The sequence below is a fragment of the Marmota monax genome, unplaced genomic scaffold, assembly GCF_021218885.2.
Source record: "Marmota monax isolate L192 unplaced genomic scaffold, Marmota_monax_Labrador192_F-V1.1 WCK01_AAM20220418_F8-fsc00115, whole genome shotgun sequence".
Classification (NCBI taxonomy): Eukaryota; Metazoa; Chordata; class Mammalia; order Rodentia; family Sciuridae; genus Marmota; species Marmota monax.
Genome location: NW_026694419.1, coordinates 3,100,893 through 3,118,622, shown reverse-complemented (window position 1 = coordinate 3,118,622; position 17,730 = coordinate 3,100,893). Strand labels below are relative to the sequence as shown.

Below are 17,730 nucleotides of genomic sequence, written 5' to 3'. Positions count from 1 at the left end.
AGTGCTGCCTCAAGAAACTGACAGGTCATGTTTGAATAGAAGCTATTATTTCTTACTCTCAGATGATTGGAAACATAGTTTTTTTTATTAAAAAGTTTAATTTGTTCTAATTAGTTGTACATGGCAGCACCTCAGATACAGTGTTAATCTCCAGGATATATAAAGAGCTAAAAAAAAAAAATTATCACCAAAAAAAAAAAAAAAAAACAAATAACCCAATGAATAAATGGGGTAAGGAACTGAACAGATACCTCACAGAAGAGGAAATACAATTGATTAACAAATATATGAAAAAATGCTCAACATCTTTAGCAATTCGAGAAATGCAAATCAAAACTACTCTAAGATTTCATCTGACCCCAGTCAGAATGGCAATTATCAAGGAAACATAGTATTTTATACAATCTTGAATGTATAAATTTAAATAAGTAAAAGTTAGAATGGCAAAATCATTTTCCTCTTCTCTCTCTCAGGTAAAACACCATTATATACTATTTATTTAGTCTGTAAATCCTAACACAATCCTTTATCACTTCCCTATCCTCTTCCTACCTACCTACCAATTCCTACTCTGAAATACCTTTTGAATCAGTCCACTCCATCAACAAGGCCACATCTTAATCCAAGATCATATTACCTCTTTGTTAAATGTTTACAATAGCTTCTTAATTGATCACTCTCCAATATATTGTGTACTAGTTTCAATTTCTATAAGTCCCACTTTAAAAACAAAATCCCATCCATGTTTTCTGCCTACTTGTAAGTCTTTTAGTTCCAGACAGCCTAGAGCAGAGGTCCTAAGCATGCCTATACATCAGAACCACCCAGACTCCTGGCCCCCGCCCTACACTTTCTGAATTTGAATCGCCTAGGGTGGTGGTTAGGAATTCGCCTTTTTAACAAACTCCCTACTGGATTCTGAGGTAAAGGGCTCAGCATCCATCTAAGGATCTATGTTGTAAATCCAGCTCTATGAAGAAAGCCCAGACTCCCTGAACGAAACCCAAGTCAATTCACAATCTGTTTCCAATTTTTTTCTTTCTACGACCTGAAATCTCCCCTTTTCAACCTTCCTTAAACACACTCTCAAACTTCCTGGCATCTACACATTTGCCTTCCTCTCTGTTCTCTACTTAGGAAACTTGTGCTCATTCCTGAAGAATGAGTTCAATTGTCACCCTCCTATGATACCTTCCTTGACGACCTCTAACATCTATTCATTCTTTTTAAAATTTGTTCTTTTTAGATATGCATGACAGTAGGGTGCTTTCTGACATATTGTACATACATGGAGATAGCTTATTCTAATTAAGATCCCATTCTTGTGAGTGCACATGATGTTGAGATTTACTGTGGTGTATCCATATAACGAGCACATTAAAGTTATGTCTGATTCATTCTACTGTCTTTCTTCTTCTCATTCTCCAGCTTCCCTTCATTCTTCTTTGTCTAATCCCCTGAACCTTTATTCTCCCCTCCCTCTCTCATTATGTGTTAGCATCCACATAGGAGAGAGAACATTTGGCCTTGTTTTTTTAGGGTTGGCTTATTTCACTTGATAGTGTGATAGTCTCCAGATCCATCTATTTTTCCAGCAAAAGTCATTCTTTCTTATGGCTGAGTAATATACCATTGTGTATATATACATTTTCTTTATCTATTCATCTGTTGAAGGGTAGCTGGGTTGGTTCCATAGCTTAGCTATTATGAATTGAGTTGCTAATAAATATTGTTCCATCCATGCACTCTAGATTAGAGTTTAAGGGCATTTCAACATGGTGGTTAATAGCAAAGGCTCTGCAAATTATCATTAATGAGTAACATGTGACATTGGACAAGTTACTTAACTTCTCTTTGCCCTTGGTTGCCTTCAAATTGTAAAATGGGACTAATAATAGTGTGTATTCAATATAAATCTAAGGATTAATGAGTTACTGAACATAAAGCATGATGTGGGCAGATTTAAATAAGTAAAAGTATGGGCCTTAGCCAATTATCCTTAAATATTAGCTTCTTGTTTAAAAGTTATTCCTGTTCCTTAGAATTATGAACCTGAATTCTATTCTATTAAGCCATTCAATTAAAAAAATTCCTGTTTTTTTCAGATGTTGATGGACCTTTATTCATTTACTTATATGCGGTATTGAGAATCCAACCCAGTGCCTCACATGTTCTAGGCAAACACTCTACCACTGAGCCATAACCCCAGCCCTCGTGATACTAAAAAAAGAAAGAAAAAAAAAAGATAACATACTGAATAACTTATTTTCCTTTGCAAAAGATGACTGAGAGGCTGGGGCTGGCTAGACCTCAATAGTAGTCTAACATTTGTGAGGCCTTGTACTAAAAAACAAAATCAAAAAACCAAGGGGGACTGTTATGGTTTGGATGTGAGGTGTCCCTCAAAACTTAGTGTGAGACAATGCAAGAAGATTCAGAGGAAAAATGATTGGGTTGTAAGAGTCTTAACCCAATCAATGAATTAATCCCCTGATAGGGATTAACTGAGTGGTAACTGAAGTGGTAGGGTGTGGCTGGAGGAGATGGGAACTGGGGTGTGGCTTTGGGCATATATTTGTATCTGGCAAGTGAAGACCTCCCTTTCTGCTTTCTGATCATGATGTGAGCTGCTTCCCTCAGCCACACTCTCCCGCCATAATGTTCATCCTTGTCTGGAGTCCCAAGGAATGGAACCAGCCTTCTATGGACTAAGACCCTCTGAAACTGTGAGCCCTCAAATAAACTCTTCTTCCTTTAAAATTGTTCTGCTCAGATCTTTTAGTCACAGCAGCAAAAACGCTGACTAAATCAGTGATGTACTAAACCTATTTAAGAAAAAAGTCATAATTAATAGAAGAAGAACTTTTATTATCTTACTAAGTCATCCACTAGAGAGGCAGAAATAATTTGGAAAATTTAGATACCTATTTGAATAATTTCAAAGAAGAAAGGAAATATTGAGCTGGGCGTGGTGGTGTACACTTGTAATCCCAGCTACTGAGGAGGCTGAGACAGAAGCATCTCAAGTTGAAGACCAGCCTCAGACACTTAGCAAGGCCCTGTCTCAAAATTGAAAAAAAAGACTGGGGATATAGTTGAGTGGAAAAAAAAAAACCACTGGGTTTAATCCCCAGTACCTCTGCCCCCAAATAAATAAATATAAAGACAAAACTGGGGTCTGGGAGGTAGCTCAGTGGTAGAGTGATTGCCTACCACTCAAAAGGGTTTGAGTTAGGTCTCCAGTGCCAAAAAAGAAAAGGAAAACAGAAGAAATCTAGAAAGAACTCTAACAGAACAAGATTTTCTTTACTTAAAAAAACAAAATTTAAGCCAAAAATAAATCTCAAGAACTCTTGTAGGCTTTTAAAATAACTAGAAACAATTCAAAACTTTTAATGAATTCTGCCCTTTCTCTAGTTACTAAAGTAATATCTGAAATGGAAAAAAAAAAAAAAAAGACAGTAAAGAAAAACTTAGTCATCTGCAACAAAAGAAGAACAAATATGGTTATACAAGGTAAGAAGAAAATAGGAAAATTAAGCTTCTGCTCAGAGGTCAGTGAGCATTTTCTATAATGTCACATCACTGTTGAATGCATTCCCACCTATTTTTCTTATTTTGATTCTGAAATACCAGCTATTAAGAAAGGGATTAAAGAAGACATAGTGAAATCTGAAACAAGAGTTAGCTCTTTTTCAGAACACATTTCTCCCTGAACCCATTCATTCATTCTTTAAATAAAAGCATCTACTACTCTGTACTTGTTTGAAGAGAACCGTGAACAAGAAGCAATAAGTGTTATATCATTCCTACTGGGCTTATCACACGGGAAACCTCTGTCCAACAAGTTCAGCAACACTTTGCTAACCTTATTCACTGCCACAAGAAGCTGTGGCTTCACCTGCAATTCAGTAACATTAGTGAAACTAGAAGATAACACCTATTTTGCTTCCATATCATCAGACCTCCAGATCATGGATTTTTAATCTATGATCATGGACATCTAAAGGCCAGTGGGTATAAATGAAATGCGCTTACTGGCCCCCATGACTGCATGCAAAATGTTATATGTACATACGTGTGCAAATTTTCCTAGACAATATGCTTTAACTGTGATCTAAAATGGGCCTAGAAAGTATAAATGCTCACTACTCTAGGTGTAGGAAATTCCCTAGCAATTCTATCCTACTGAAAAGGCTGCTGGCTGCCATATACTAACTCAAAAGGCACTTGGGAAATTCCTTATCCGACATTTCTTAGCACAATATTCAACGAGTTGAACATAATTGGCAAGATACGCTTTGCTCATCTAAATTCCATCCTAGAATGTTTTGAGTACCAGCAATCTAGTCAGTCTGTCAGACAAAGACTTCTTCCAAAACAACTGTTTACAGAACTTGGGCTCCAGCAACTCTTGCAATATAATCCTTGTGTATAACGGAACCACAGAAAAATAACTCCTTAATTTGTGGTTAGAATAACCACTGTAGAACAACCTACAGTGGGTGGCATGAAACTATCACAATTATAAAGTAACCAAGCAAATAATATACTATGTCTCTAACAGATAAAATGTTATAAATCCAAAACATACATTGCTATAAATAACATCTGTGGTTATTTGCTGAGATACTCTAACATTGCAATGACAAGGGCTACTTTTAAGCATGTTTTATAAAAGAATAACTAAAGCTATTTGACAGGAGACTGGGTGGCACCACATGTATTGTCTGGGCTAAGAAATGATGTGGACTGCACTGTACAGTAACATTGGGAAAGCAGTGACTTTAATATAAACAAACAATGGATTTTCCTTAAAAGCCATGATAAGGGAGAAGAAGGCAGCAGAAGTGGTACCACGGAACCAGCTGACCTGCAATTGGGCAAACCACTGAATCAGAGCAATCAGTGTGTCTGTGTGCATTATTTGTGGACAGCTATAATCAGATCATTGCTCCCAAAATTAAAATCATAGATTTTGGAGTGGGGAAAGGCTCCTAAGCACCAAAATACAGCAGAAACTGAGAACCAAACTGGGCCTGTGACTTGTTCAAGTTCACAAAACAGAATGAAAAGAAATTGAGTCTCCTGGCTCTCTTATTACACTGCCTTCTTTGCACAGAAAGGTATTTTTAATTGAAATATAATTTCTCATGGGATACAATTATCAACTTAAACAATTTAATGTCTTTTAGTATATTCACTAAAAACAGTTGTGCATCCATCACCACAATTTTGAACATTTACATCACTCCCAAAAGAAACATTATTCTTTAGCCCTTACTCCCTTCAGTGCCTCTTTGTCACCCCTTCTTCCCATCCCTAGGCTACCACTAATCTACTTTCTCTACCTATTTGCCTATTCTGGACAATTCACATAAATGGAATCATACAATATGTAGTCCTTTGTGACTCCCTTCTTTCATTAAATTTTCAAGCCAGGCACAGTGATGCACACTTGTAATCTCAGCTACTCAGGATGCTGAGACAGGAGGATCACAAGTTTGAGGCCAGCCTTAGCAATTTAGCAAGACCCTGTCTCAAAAATAATTTAAAAGGGCTAGAGATGTAACTCAGTGGTACAGCACCCCTGGGTTAAATCCCTAGTATGCCACTCCCGCCAACACAAAGAATAAAATTTTTGAGATTCAGCCACATTGTGCCCACGGCTCAGTAACTTCATTATTTCTATAGATGAATAATAACAGAGTGTGGAAATGCCATATTTTCTTTATCATTTATCAGTTAATGGACATTTAGATTGTTTTCATCTTTTGGCTATTGCAAAAAATGCTGCTACAGACATTTGTGTGTAGGTTTTGAGTGGACGTGTATATCATTTTTCTCAGGTATGTACACATATAAGTGGAACTACTGGATCATATGGTTACTGTAACCACATAAGGAACTGCAAAAAAGTTATCTAGAGTAGTTTGCACCATTTTATATTTCCACCCATCAAAAAGTTCTAGCTTTTAAATCATAACAATGACATCATGAACACAGACTCCTTAATTTCTGCTTATAGGTAAGTGAAGAAAAAAACTCAAGTGTTGATAAATATATTTTATCTACCATTACATGAAACTCAGATTCAGTGTTCAGAACAGAAAGATAGCTTCAAATTACTATTTTTAAAAGGGCTATAATAAATATTCCCTTTATTATTTACATCATATCAAAATATTATACATGGACTAGAGATAAATGTCAAACACTTAAAATTTGGGGGAAATCTTAAGAAATGAGTTAAAAAGGACAAAACGAATTTTCACTAAGTGACATCTACATAACTTCATTCATTAGAAGGGGAAATTATTTTTAAGATAGAAAACTGACATATATTCAACAGGGTAAAGCAAATATAGCATACAGATTTAGAACAGAACATAGGAACTAGCATATATGACCATTCAGTAAAGATAATAAAGAGCTATTGTCCAAATGGATTATGATAAGTAATCTGAAGACCAACAACTTTATCAACTATGTAGAAAACTGCACATTCTGGATGGCCAGGGCCCTGATTCTATTTACTAGTTATGCAACCTATACTGGAAGGCTGGGAAAAGTCTGTGTCTATGACTAGTTAAGTGTAAAGGGAGATTAAAGGAGAATCTGGCCAAGCATCACTAACTCCCATGAGTGTTTCTGTGGAGGAGAAAGTCCAGAATTTGGAGAACAGCATCAAGTAGACAAGTGGCTAGGAGGAAATATGACTAGGAACACAAAGAGAAAGTAAAGATCCTGCAGATACCAAACTCTGCACATGGTCAATTTCCATATTAAAATGGCATAGTATTTATGTCCCAAGACCATCTTCCTGCATACTTAAATCATCTCTAGATAAATTATAATACCTAATACAATATAAATGCTATTTAAATAGTCATATTTTTTAGGGAATAATGACCAAAAAAAAGTTTGTAAATATTTTCAGTATAGATACACTTTATTTTTCTGACTATAGGCTGACTATATAGTCTTTCTAGTTCTGCTATTACAAAGACTTTATTCCAAGGAAATAATCAGATACTAAAAGCAAGTTTTATGCACAAAACTGTCATAGAAGTATTATTTATAAAAGTAGTGAAAACTAGAAACAATATCTATATATCAATTTTTGACTAAATAAGTCATAGTAATGAAATGCTATATAGTCTTTAACAATATTATTCATGACATAGTTATATAGCCCCAATGGGAAGTCGAGTCATAAAACAATTCAAAAATAGGAATTTTTGTTCAGAAACTTTTTTTTAAACACATGTAAAAATATTTTCACTAGGTAATCTTTGTTTTCTTCTTCAATATACCTGAATTTGTACTTTGCAATCAATTTGAATTACTTCTGTAAAAGATGATGGTATTTTTAAAACAAAAAGGTAAACAATCTTAACAACATCAAGAGCTGATGTATATAGATTATAGAGATACCTATAATGCCAAGATAAACAAGGTAAAAAAAATGGGCATTTTTTTTTTTAAAAACCAATACTAAGTACATAAAATTTTGATCTGTTTACACAAGAATGAAAAAATACTAATAACCTTTAAGCCTAGTTATTCCACTCAGGAAATATCCTATAGATGGTATGTACAACGATATTTGTGGCTGCATCTATTGTAAAAGTGAAAAAGTAGAAAAAACATCTAACAAAGAGGAATGCCAGAAGAAATTAAGATGTATCTAATGATATATAATGCATGCTTCACAGTGAAAAAGTGCTATAATATAAATTAAATGAGAAGCTCAAGTTTAAAAAATTATAGACAGTCTGATTAAAATGATATACAAACAAAACCAAACCTGTGGCTGAAAAGTCTGGCAGGAAATGCACTAAAATGATTGTGGAATAATGAAGTATTAACATTTAAATACTTAGGAAGTTTCCCATAGCTTTTTTATGAAAATGCATTATTTTTTCAAGTCAAAACAAAAAATAATAAATTAATAACAAATAATGTAAGTACAACTTTACTAATATGGTTTGATCACTGGAGAATATTAGCTTTGACACTACAGTAATTATTACATAGAATTAAAAAATGATTCAAAGTTTTAACCTAAAAGAAAGAGGTCAAAAGAATTAATTAGGCTTGGACTGCTCACAAACTTTATAGTGAACAAAAGGATATATGAAAGTATTTTAAAAGAGTTTATGGAAAAAAGAATATTTCTATAAATTAAAATTTATGCATTTTCAGTAAACTATAAATTTTAATGTACAAGAGCACAACATTTGGTATTTATAACAAATACATAAATAATTCTTCCTAATTTCCTTTTTATTATAAAAATTAAGCTAGAAATATTTTGCTTGGTTAATTATCCAATTAAAAAATGAACTTTTAATTATCCAATTTAAAAATTGAAAATACAGCTATACACCCAGAAACGTAGACAGACCAAGTGCAATGTAATAGTTAAAAAGACATATAGTACTTTGGAATTCAAACTAGCAAGGTCAAGACAGAAACAGTCCATTATTAGTCATTGACAGCTTATAACTGACAATGGTACAACTGAATTTAGCTCAACTTGGTTAAACAGTATTTAATATCATCTCGGGTAGTTATTTGGTAAAACAAATGGAAATGTGTGGGCTAAGGCAAACTCAGACCATACTGTCTTTTAAAAATTCTTCCATAAAAGATGATTGTGACAAAAGTTGCTCAATCTTTTTAAAAATGTGATACTTAGTAATAGGCTTTTCCCCCCTGATAAACATGTAATTATTTTTAGATTTTTTTTACTGGTTCTTCTTAGTTATAAATGACAGTAGAATTCATTTTTAAGTTTTTTAAAGAACTATAAAGATAAAAATCTGTCCTAACTAGAGACTGCTTGGGATGTCATTCTCACAGGGCAATCTGAATTGAGTCAAGTTGCAATCCAACTCTGCTGAAAATACAGTTTATGGACTTTTGCATAAATTTAAACATTTCTCTGGTCTGAGTCTCCTTGCTAAAAAACTGTGGAAATGTTGCCTAACTCAGAACATTACCCTTTTCCTTTACAAAATTCAACATCATTTACTTCAAATATAAAAAAGCCCAAAAAAGAGTGAACTATGACTATATTTAAGGCCCAAATACAGAATTTGAATTATGACTCTATCCCACCTCTTCTCTGAAAAAACAAAACAAATAATAAACAAATACAGAGAGCCGCCCCCTCCCTCTGCACCGGCAAGGTAGAGGGAACTGTGACCACGCACAGAGCAGGACCAGCGGCCTGCTGAGGGGCAGTGCCGCCCCCCACCCCCCGCGCCTGCCAGGTAGGTGGAACTGTGACCACCGACAGAAAAGGCCCAGTGGCCCGCGGCGGGACAGAGCTTCCAATCACTCCTGCAAGGTAGGCGGGCCTGCGACCCACCGGCAGAAGAGGAGCAACGGCCTGCTGAGAGGCAGAGCCGCCCCCTCCCCCTGCGCCGGCAAGGTAGAGGGAACTGTGACCACCCACAGAACAGGCCCAGCGGCCTGCTGAGGGGCAGAGCCGCCCCCCACCCCCCGCGCCTGTCAGGTAGGCGGAACTGTGACCACTGACAGAAAAGGCCCAGTGGCCCGCGGAGTGGCAGAGCTTCCAATCACTCCTGCAAGGTAGGCGGGCCTGCGACCCACCGGCAGAAGAGGAGCAGCGGCCTGCTGAGAGGCAGAGCCGCCCCCTCCCCCCCGCGCCTGCAAGGTAGACGGAACTGTGACCACCATCAGAACAGGCCAGACCTGCAACCGAGAGACAGAACAGGCCCAGTGGCCTGAGGAAGGGTAGAGCCGCCCCCCCCCCCCGCGCCTGCAAGGTAGGCGGACCTGCGACCCACTGGCAGTACAGCCCCAGAGGCCTGCAGAGGGGCAGTGCCGCTGCCTGCGCCTGCAAAGTAGACAGAACTGTGACCACCGACAGAACAAGCCTAGCGGCCCGCAGAGGGACAGAGCCGCCGCCCGCGCCTGCGAGGGAGACTTTGCAACCATACAAGACCAATATAAATATATAGGGGGAAAATTCAATAGCACAACAGTTTCACCAAGTAGAAAGGAACGCGAACAGTATGAAGAGACAAGGAAAGAAAGGACCACAAGCATTGCAGGTCAACTCAACGTTAGAAGAGGTAATAGCTGCAGCAGATGGAATGTCAGATAAAGAATTCAGGATATACATGCTTCAGATGATCTGGAGTCTCAAGGAAGACATCAGACAGCAAAATCAGACAATGAAAGATCACTTCAACAATGAATTACATAAACAAATCCAAGAAGCAAAAGATCAACTATACAGGGAAATACAGGTTATAAAAAACAAACAAACAGAAATCCTAGAAATGCAGGAAGCAATAAGCCAACTTAAAAACTCAATTGAGAATACTACCAGCAGAACAGAACACTTAGAAGACAGAACATCAGACAATGAAGATAAAGTATTTCAACTTGAAAAGAACATAGACAGCTCAGCAAGACTGTTAAGAAACCATGAGCAGAACATCCAAGAAATATGGGATAACATCAAGAGACCAAATTTAAGAGTCATTGGGATACAGGAAGGGACAGAGTTTCAAACCAAAGGAATGAGCAATCTATTCAATGAAATAATACGAGAAAACTTCCCAGACTTGAAGAATGAGACAGAAACCCAAATCCTAGAAGCCTACAGGACACCGAATGTGCAAAATCATAAGAGACCCACACCTAGACACATTATAATGAAGATGCCCAACATACAGAATAAGGAGAGAATTTTAAAAGCTACAAGAGAAAGGAAGCAGATCACATTTAGGGGTAAGCCAATCAGGATAACAGCTGATCTTTCAACACAGACTCTGAAAGCTAGAAGATCCTGGAATAACATATTTCAAACACTGAAAGAAAATGGGTTCCAACCAAGAATTGTGTTTCCAGCGAAATTAAGCTTCAGGATGGAAGATGAAATTAAAACCTTCCACGATAAACAAAAGTTAAAAGAATTTGCAGCTAGAAAACCATCTCTTCAAAACATCCTTGGCAAAACATTACAGGAAGAGGAAATGGAAAATAACAATGAAAACCAACAGTGGGAGGTAGGACACTAAAGGGGGGAAAATAATCAAAGAGGAAAACAAACCATGTTTAGTAACATAAATAAACAAATATGGCTGGAAGAACAACCCATATCTCAATAATAACCCTAAATGTTAATGGCTTAAACTCACCAATCAAGAGACACAGGCTAGTAGAATGGATCACAAAACAAGACCCAACAATATGCTGCCTACAGGAGACGCATTTGATAGGAAAAGACATACATAGGCTGAAGGTGAAAGGTTGGGAAAAATCATATCACTCATATGGACTTCGGAAACAAGCAGGAGTATCCATACTCATATCAAATAAAATAGATTTCAAGCCAAAGTTAATCAAAAGGGATAAAGAGGGACACTACATACTGCTCAAGGGAACCATACACCAACAAGACATAACAATCATAAATATATATGCCCCAAACAATGGTGCAGCTATGTTCATCAAACAAACTCTTCTCAAGTTCAAGAGTCTAATAGACCACCATACAATAATCATGGGAGACTTCAACACACCTCTATCACCACTGGACAGATCTTCCAAACAAAAGTTGAATAAGGAAACTATAGAACTCAATAACACAATTAATAACCTAGACTTAACTGACATATATAGAATATACCACCCAACATCAAGCAGTTACACTTTTTTCTCAGCAGCACATGGATCCTTCTCAAAAATAGATCATATATTATGTCACAGGGAAACTCTTAGACAATATAAAGGAGTAGAGATAATACCATGCATCCTATCTGATCATAATGGAATGGAACTGAAAATCAACGATAAAAGAAGGAAGGGAAAAGAATACATCACTTGGAGAATGAACAATAGGTTACTGAATGATCAATGGGTTATAGAAGACATCAAGGAAGAAATTAAAAAATTCTTAGAGATTAATGAAAACACAGACACAACATATCGGAATCTATGGGACACATTGAAAGCAGTTCTAAGAGGAAAATTCATTGCTTGGAGTTCATTCCTTAAAAAAAGAAAAAACCAACAAATAAATGATCTCATACTTCATCTCAAAATCCTAGAAAAAGAAGAGCAAAACAACAGCAAAAGAAGTAGAAGGCAAGAAATAATTAAAATCAGAGCTGAAATTAATGAAATCGAAACAAAAGAAACAATTGAAAAAATTGACAAAACTAAAAGTTGGTTCTTTGAAAAAATAAACAAAATCGACAGACCCTTAGCCATGCTAGCGAAGAGAAGAAGAGAGAGAACTCAAATTACTAACATACGGGATGAAAGAGGCAATATCACAACAGACACTTCAGAAATACAGAAGATAATCAAAAATTATTTTGAATCCTTATACTCCAATAAATTAGAAGATAGTGAAGGCATAGATAAATTTCTTAAGTCATATGATCTGCCCAGATTGAGTCAGGAGGATATAGACAACCTAACCAGACCAATATCAATTGAGGAAATAGAAGAAACCATCAAAAGACTACCAACTAAGAAAAGCCCAGGACCGGATGGGTATACAGCAGAGTTTTACAAAACCTTTAAAGAGGAACTAATACCAATACTTTTCAAGCTACTTCGGGAAATAGAAAAAGAGGGAGAACTTCCAAATTCATTCTACGAGGCCAACATCACCCTGATACCTAAACCAGACAAAGACACTTCAAAGAAAGAAAACTACAGACCAATATCTCTAATGAACCTAGATGCAAAAATCCTCAATAAAATTCTGGCCACTCGGATACAAAAACTTATCAAAAAAATTGTGCACCATGATCAAGTAGGATTCATCCCTGGGATGCAAGGCTGGTTCAATATACGGAAATCAATAAATGTTATTCACCACATCAATAGACTTAAAAATAAGAATCATATGATCATCTCGATAGATGCGGAAAAAGCATTTGACAAAGTACAGCATCCCTTTATGTTCAAAACTCTAGAAAAACTAGGGATAACAAGAACATACCTCAATATTGTAAAAGCAATCTATGCTAAGCCTCAGGCTAGCATCATTCTGAATGGAGAAAAATTGAAGGCATTCCCTCTAAAATCTGGAACAAGACAGGGATGCCCTCTCTCACCACTTCTGTTCAACATAGTTCTCGAAACACTGGCCAGAGCAATTAGACAGACGAAAGAAATTAAAGGCATCAAAATAGGAAAAGAAGAACTTAAATTATCACTATTTGCAGATGACATGATTCTATACCTAGCAGACCCAAAAGACTCTACAAAGAAACTATTAGAGCTAATAAATGAATTCAGCAAAGTGGCAGGATATAAAATCAACACGCATAAATCAAAGGCATTCCTGTATATCAGCGACAAATCCTCTGAAATGGAAATGAGGACAACCACTCCATTCACAATATCTTCAAAAAAAATAAAATACTTGGGAATCAACCTAACAAAAGAGGTGAAAGACTTATACAATGAAAACTACAGAACCCTAAAGAGAGAAATAGAAGAAGATCTTAGAAGATGGAAAAATATACCCTGTTCATGGATAGGCAGAACTAACATCATCAAAATGGCGATATTACCAAAAGTTCTCTATAGGTTTAATGCAATGCCAATCAAAATCCCAACGGCATTTCTTGTAGAAATAGAGAAAGCAATCATGAAATTCATATGGAAAAACAAAAGACCCAGAATAGCAAAAACAATGCTAAGCAGGAAGTGTGAATCAGGCGGTATAGCGATACCAGACTTCAAACTATACTACAGAGCAGTAGTAACAAAAACAGCATGGTATTGGTACCAAAACAGGCGGGTGGACCAATGGTACAGAATAGAGGACACAGAAACCAATCCACAAAACTACAACTACCTTATATTTGATAAAGGGGCTAAAACCATGCAATGGAGGAAGGATAGCATCTTCAACAAATGGTGCTGGGAAAACTGGAAATCCATATGCAACAAAATGAAACTGAATCCCTTTCTCTCGCCATGCACAAAAGTTAATTCAAAATGGATCAAGGAGCTTGATATCAAATCAGAGACATGCCGTCTGATAGAAGAAAAAGTTGGCTACGATCTACATTCGGTGGGGTCGGGCTCCAAATTCCTCAATAGGACACCCATAGCACAAAAGTTAATAACTAGAATCAACAAATGGGACTTACTCAAACTAAAAAGTTTTTTCTCAGCAAAAGATACAATAAGAGAGGTACATAGAGAGCCTACATCCTGGGAACAAATCTTTACTCCTCACACTTCAGATAGAGCCCTAATATCCAGAGTATACAAAGAACTCAAAAAATTAGACAATAAGAGAACAAACAACCCAATCAACAAATGGGCCAAGGACCTGAACAGACACTTCTCAGAGGAGGACATACAATCAATCAACAAGTACATGAAAAAATGCTCACCATCTCTAGCAGTCGGAGAAATGCAAATCAAAACCACCCTAAGATACCATCTCACTCCAGTTAGATTGGCAGCCATTATGAAGTCAAACAACAACAAGTGCTGGCGAGGATGTGGGGAAAAGGGTACACTTGTACATTGCTGGTGGGACTGCAAATTGGTGCAGCCAATTTGGAAAGCAGTATGGAGATTTCTTGGAAAGCTGGGAATGGAGCCACCATTTGACCCAGCTATTCCCCTTCTCGGTCTATTCCCTAAAGACCTAAAAAGAGCATGCTACAGGGACACTGCTACATCGATGTTCATAGCAGCACAATTCACAATAGCTAGACTGTGGAACCAACCTAGATGCCCTTCAATGGATGAATGGATAAAAAAAATGTGGCATTTATACACAATGGAGTATTACTCTGCATTAAAAAATGACAAAATCATAGAATTTACAGGGAAATGGATGGCATTAGAGCAGATTATGCTAAGTGAAGCTAGCCAATCCCTAAAAAACAAATGCCAAATGTCTTCTTTGATATAAGGAGAGTAACTAAGAACAGAGTAGGGTCGAAGAGCATGAGAAGAAGATTAACATTAAACAGGGATGAGAGGTGGGAGGGAAAGGGAGAGAGAAGGGAAAATGCATGGAAATGGAAGGAGACCCTCAGAGTTATACAAAAGTACATACAAGAGGAAGTGAGGGGAAGAGGAAAAATAATATAAGGGGGACAAACGAATGTCAGTAGAGGGAGCAGAGAGAGAAGAGGGGAGGGGAGGGGAGGGGAGGGGAGGGGAGGGGGGATAGTAGAGGATAGGAAAGGCAGCAGAATACAACAGACACTAGTATGGCAATATGTAAATCAATGGATGTGTAACTGATGTGATTCTGCAATCTGTATATGGGGTAAAAATGGGAGCTCATAACCCACTTGAATCAAATTGTGAAATATGATATATCAAGAACTATGTAATGTTTTGAACAGCCAACAATAAAAAATTAAAAAAAAAAAAAAAAAAAAACAAATACAGTGTCCACTTTCCAAGTATTGTGGTATTTTTATTTTTCCAGAAAATAAAATGAGTGGATAACCACTCTTTAGGAAGTAAACACAGAACAAACTCATTTAACCTGAGTTAAAACACAATAATTAGAGCAGAAAGAGGTGAAAACATAGTCAGTACTTCACATATTGTGATTTTTTGCACTACAGAAAGTTTAAAAATGTTATCAGAGCCAGGCACAGTGGCACACACCTGTAATCCCAGTAACTCGGGAGGTTGAGGCAGGAGGATAGCAAGTTCAAAGCTAGCCTCAGTAACTCAGCAAGATCCTGTCTCTAAATAAAATAAATGGGCTGGGGATGTGGCTCAGTGGTGAGTTCTCCTGAGTTCAATTCCTGGCACCACCCCACACCCCAAATCATAAATTTCCAGAAACAAACACATCAAAAAGTATTCAGACACTAAATTTTGTTTTGTTTTATTCTACTCTTTGGAGATAGGGAGGAATAAAACCTGTATCTCCCAAATTCCCACAGCCCCTAAAGGTAAATAATTTTTATTCTGAAAAACATAGAAATCCAAGAAGAACTGCACTTGTGTAGATGTCAAATAATGTCCTTTCAAAATGTCTATAATGTGAGTGTCTTTATTCTTTGAGAGGCAGGACTGGAGAGTTAGAGGCGGGAGATACACCTGGATTAGAATCCCATCTTGGCTATTTAAGTCAGAGGGGCTCAGGGAAAGTGTAGACCCACTGGTTAGGTAACACAAAAATTATTCCCAACCCTCTTATCCCCCGTGACACTCCACAGTGAAAACGTCAATGAAAAAAAATTTTAATTACAAAAAGTTAAATGCTATATTTTAGAGCTTTCCCCTGCACCTAGAGAGGGGGGCATGTTATACAGATCTAACCAGAGAAATTTGGAAAGGTTTCTAATAAAGTTTTTGTTTCCTTGACAACAGAGACAAACAAGCTGACCCTGAGTTCTTCATTCTTTCTCCCTCTAGGCTGCCCACCTATAGTACCAGCAACCTTAAGGTACCTGTGACCCAAGAAGCATGAAGTCTAATGCTGATGCCAGAGCATAAAGCACTGAGGGAGTCAAGTTGTTGAGGCAACCCCAGAAGCTGCCAACATCCAGGATTGTTACACAAGAAAAATAAGTCTCTTAATGTTTAAGCCACAATCCGTCAAGATTTCTGCTATTTGCAAATGCCACAAGTCTAAATGATCTGGAAAGTCACCTAAATTCGCTAAGGCTCACTTCCCTCATCTATTAAGTAGGTGCAATGATACTAAGATACATGAACGAAGGAAAAAAAAAATGTGACACACAGAAAAAGCTTAATCATGCCAGCTGTTTCAATGGTGATAGCCTTATTTAATCCTCACACCAATCACCAGGGGAAAGCACTATCATTTTATTCATCCTTAAAGAAAAGAAAGTTGAGACTCCAAGAGTTAAGCAACTTGCTCAGGATCACACAGTTAATAAGGAGTAGAGCCAGGATTCAAATGTGGAAATCTTTATTCTGGGACCAATGCTTAGAAAAGTGACTAAACACAATAAGAATTGACATTAGTGGCTATAATGATTATGTCAATATGAACAACAATGAAGACAAGAATTGGCAGGAAATTTCCTTTCAATTTTGGAAAATAGTAAATTCCCATTGAATTCAATATTAATTTTACTTTCCTTCTTAAAATTAAGAATGTTTTCATTTCTTCCCTGAAACAGGAATATTCAAGCCTCTTCATCAAAAGTAATTTTGTTCCTTTTTAACATCAAAGGAACATTAAAAACAGTATATCTCAACCAATAATTAAAATATTCTACTATTAGCAAAATGATTTGTGAATCCTGTCTATCCAGAAAGTAAGCAATTTGGCTGGAGGTATCATCACTGGTAGAGTGCACACTTAGCATGTGCCAGTCCTGGGTTCAATCCTCAGCACTTAAAAAAAAAAAAAAAAAGTGAGTAATAAACACTGTGAATTTACACTCTGTATGGTACTATGCCAGATATTTAAAGATTATTTTTCCCCAAAGATTTAGCATATGTTGGTTGTCTTAAAGTGACTAAAGATCCCTCTAGAGGGAGAATTCCTTCAGAGTGCTATAAATTAGGAAGTTGCTGTTGCTGTTATTAGTCATCAACACCATTATCAACTACCACTACTAACAAATATAAAACTTATCTCACAAACCAGCATATGCTAAGCTTTGCTTTTAGAACATTTTTCTTCAAGCTTCAGATGTTTCCTTCAGTAAAGTAAGGAGACAAAGAACTTTTTAAAAAGTCATGCTTGAGGTACAGTAT

The 17,730-nt window shown here is 36.8% G+C and overlaps 1 protein-coding gene and 1 pseudogene across 1 annotated transcript in view; one reads left to right on the top strand and one right to left on the bottom strand.

Annotated features, from left to right (window-relative positions):
• Nucleotides 1–17,730, bottom strand: part of Mrps28 (mitochondrial ribosomal protein S28) — a 112,461-nt gene that overhangs the window by 51,489 nt on the left and 43,242 nt on the right. The window lies entirely within an intron of this gene.
• LOC124109577 (small ribosomal subunit protein eS8-like) overlaps nucleotides 1–17,730 on the top strand; it is a 34,597-nt pseudogene that overhangs the window by 460 nt on the left and 16,407 nt on the right.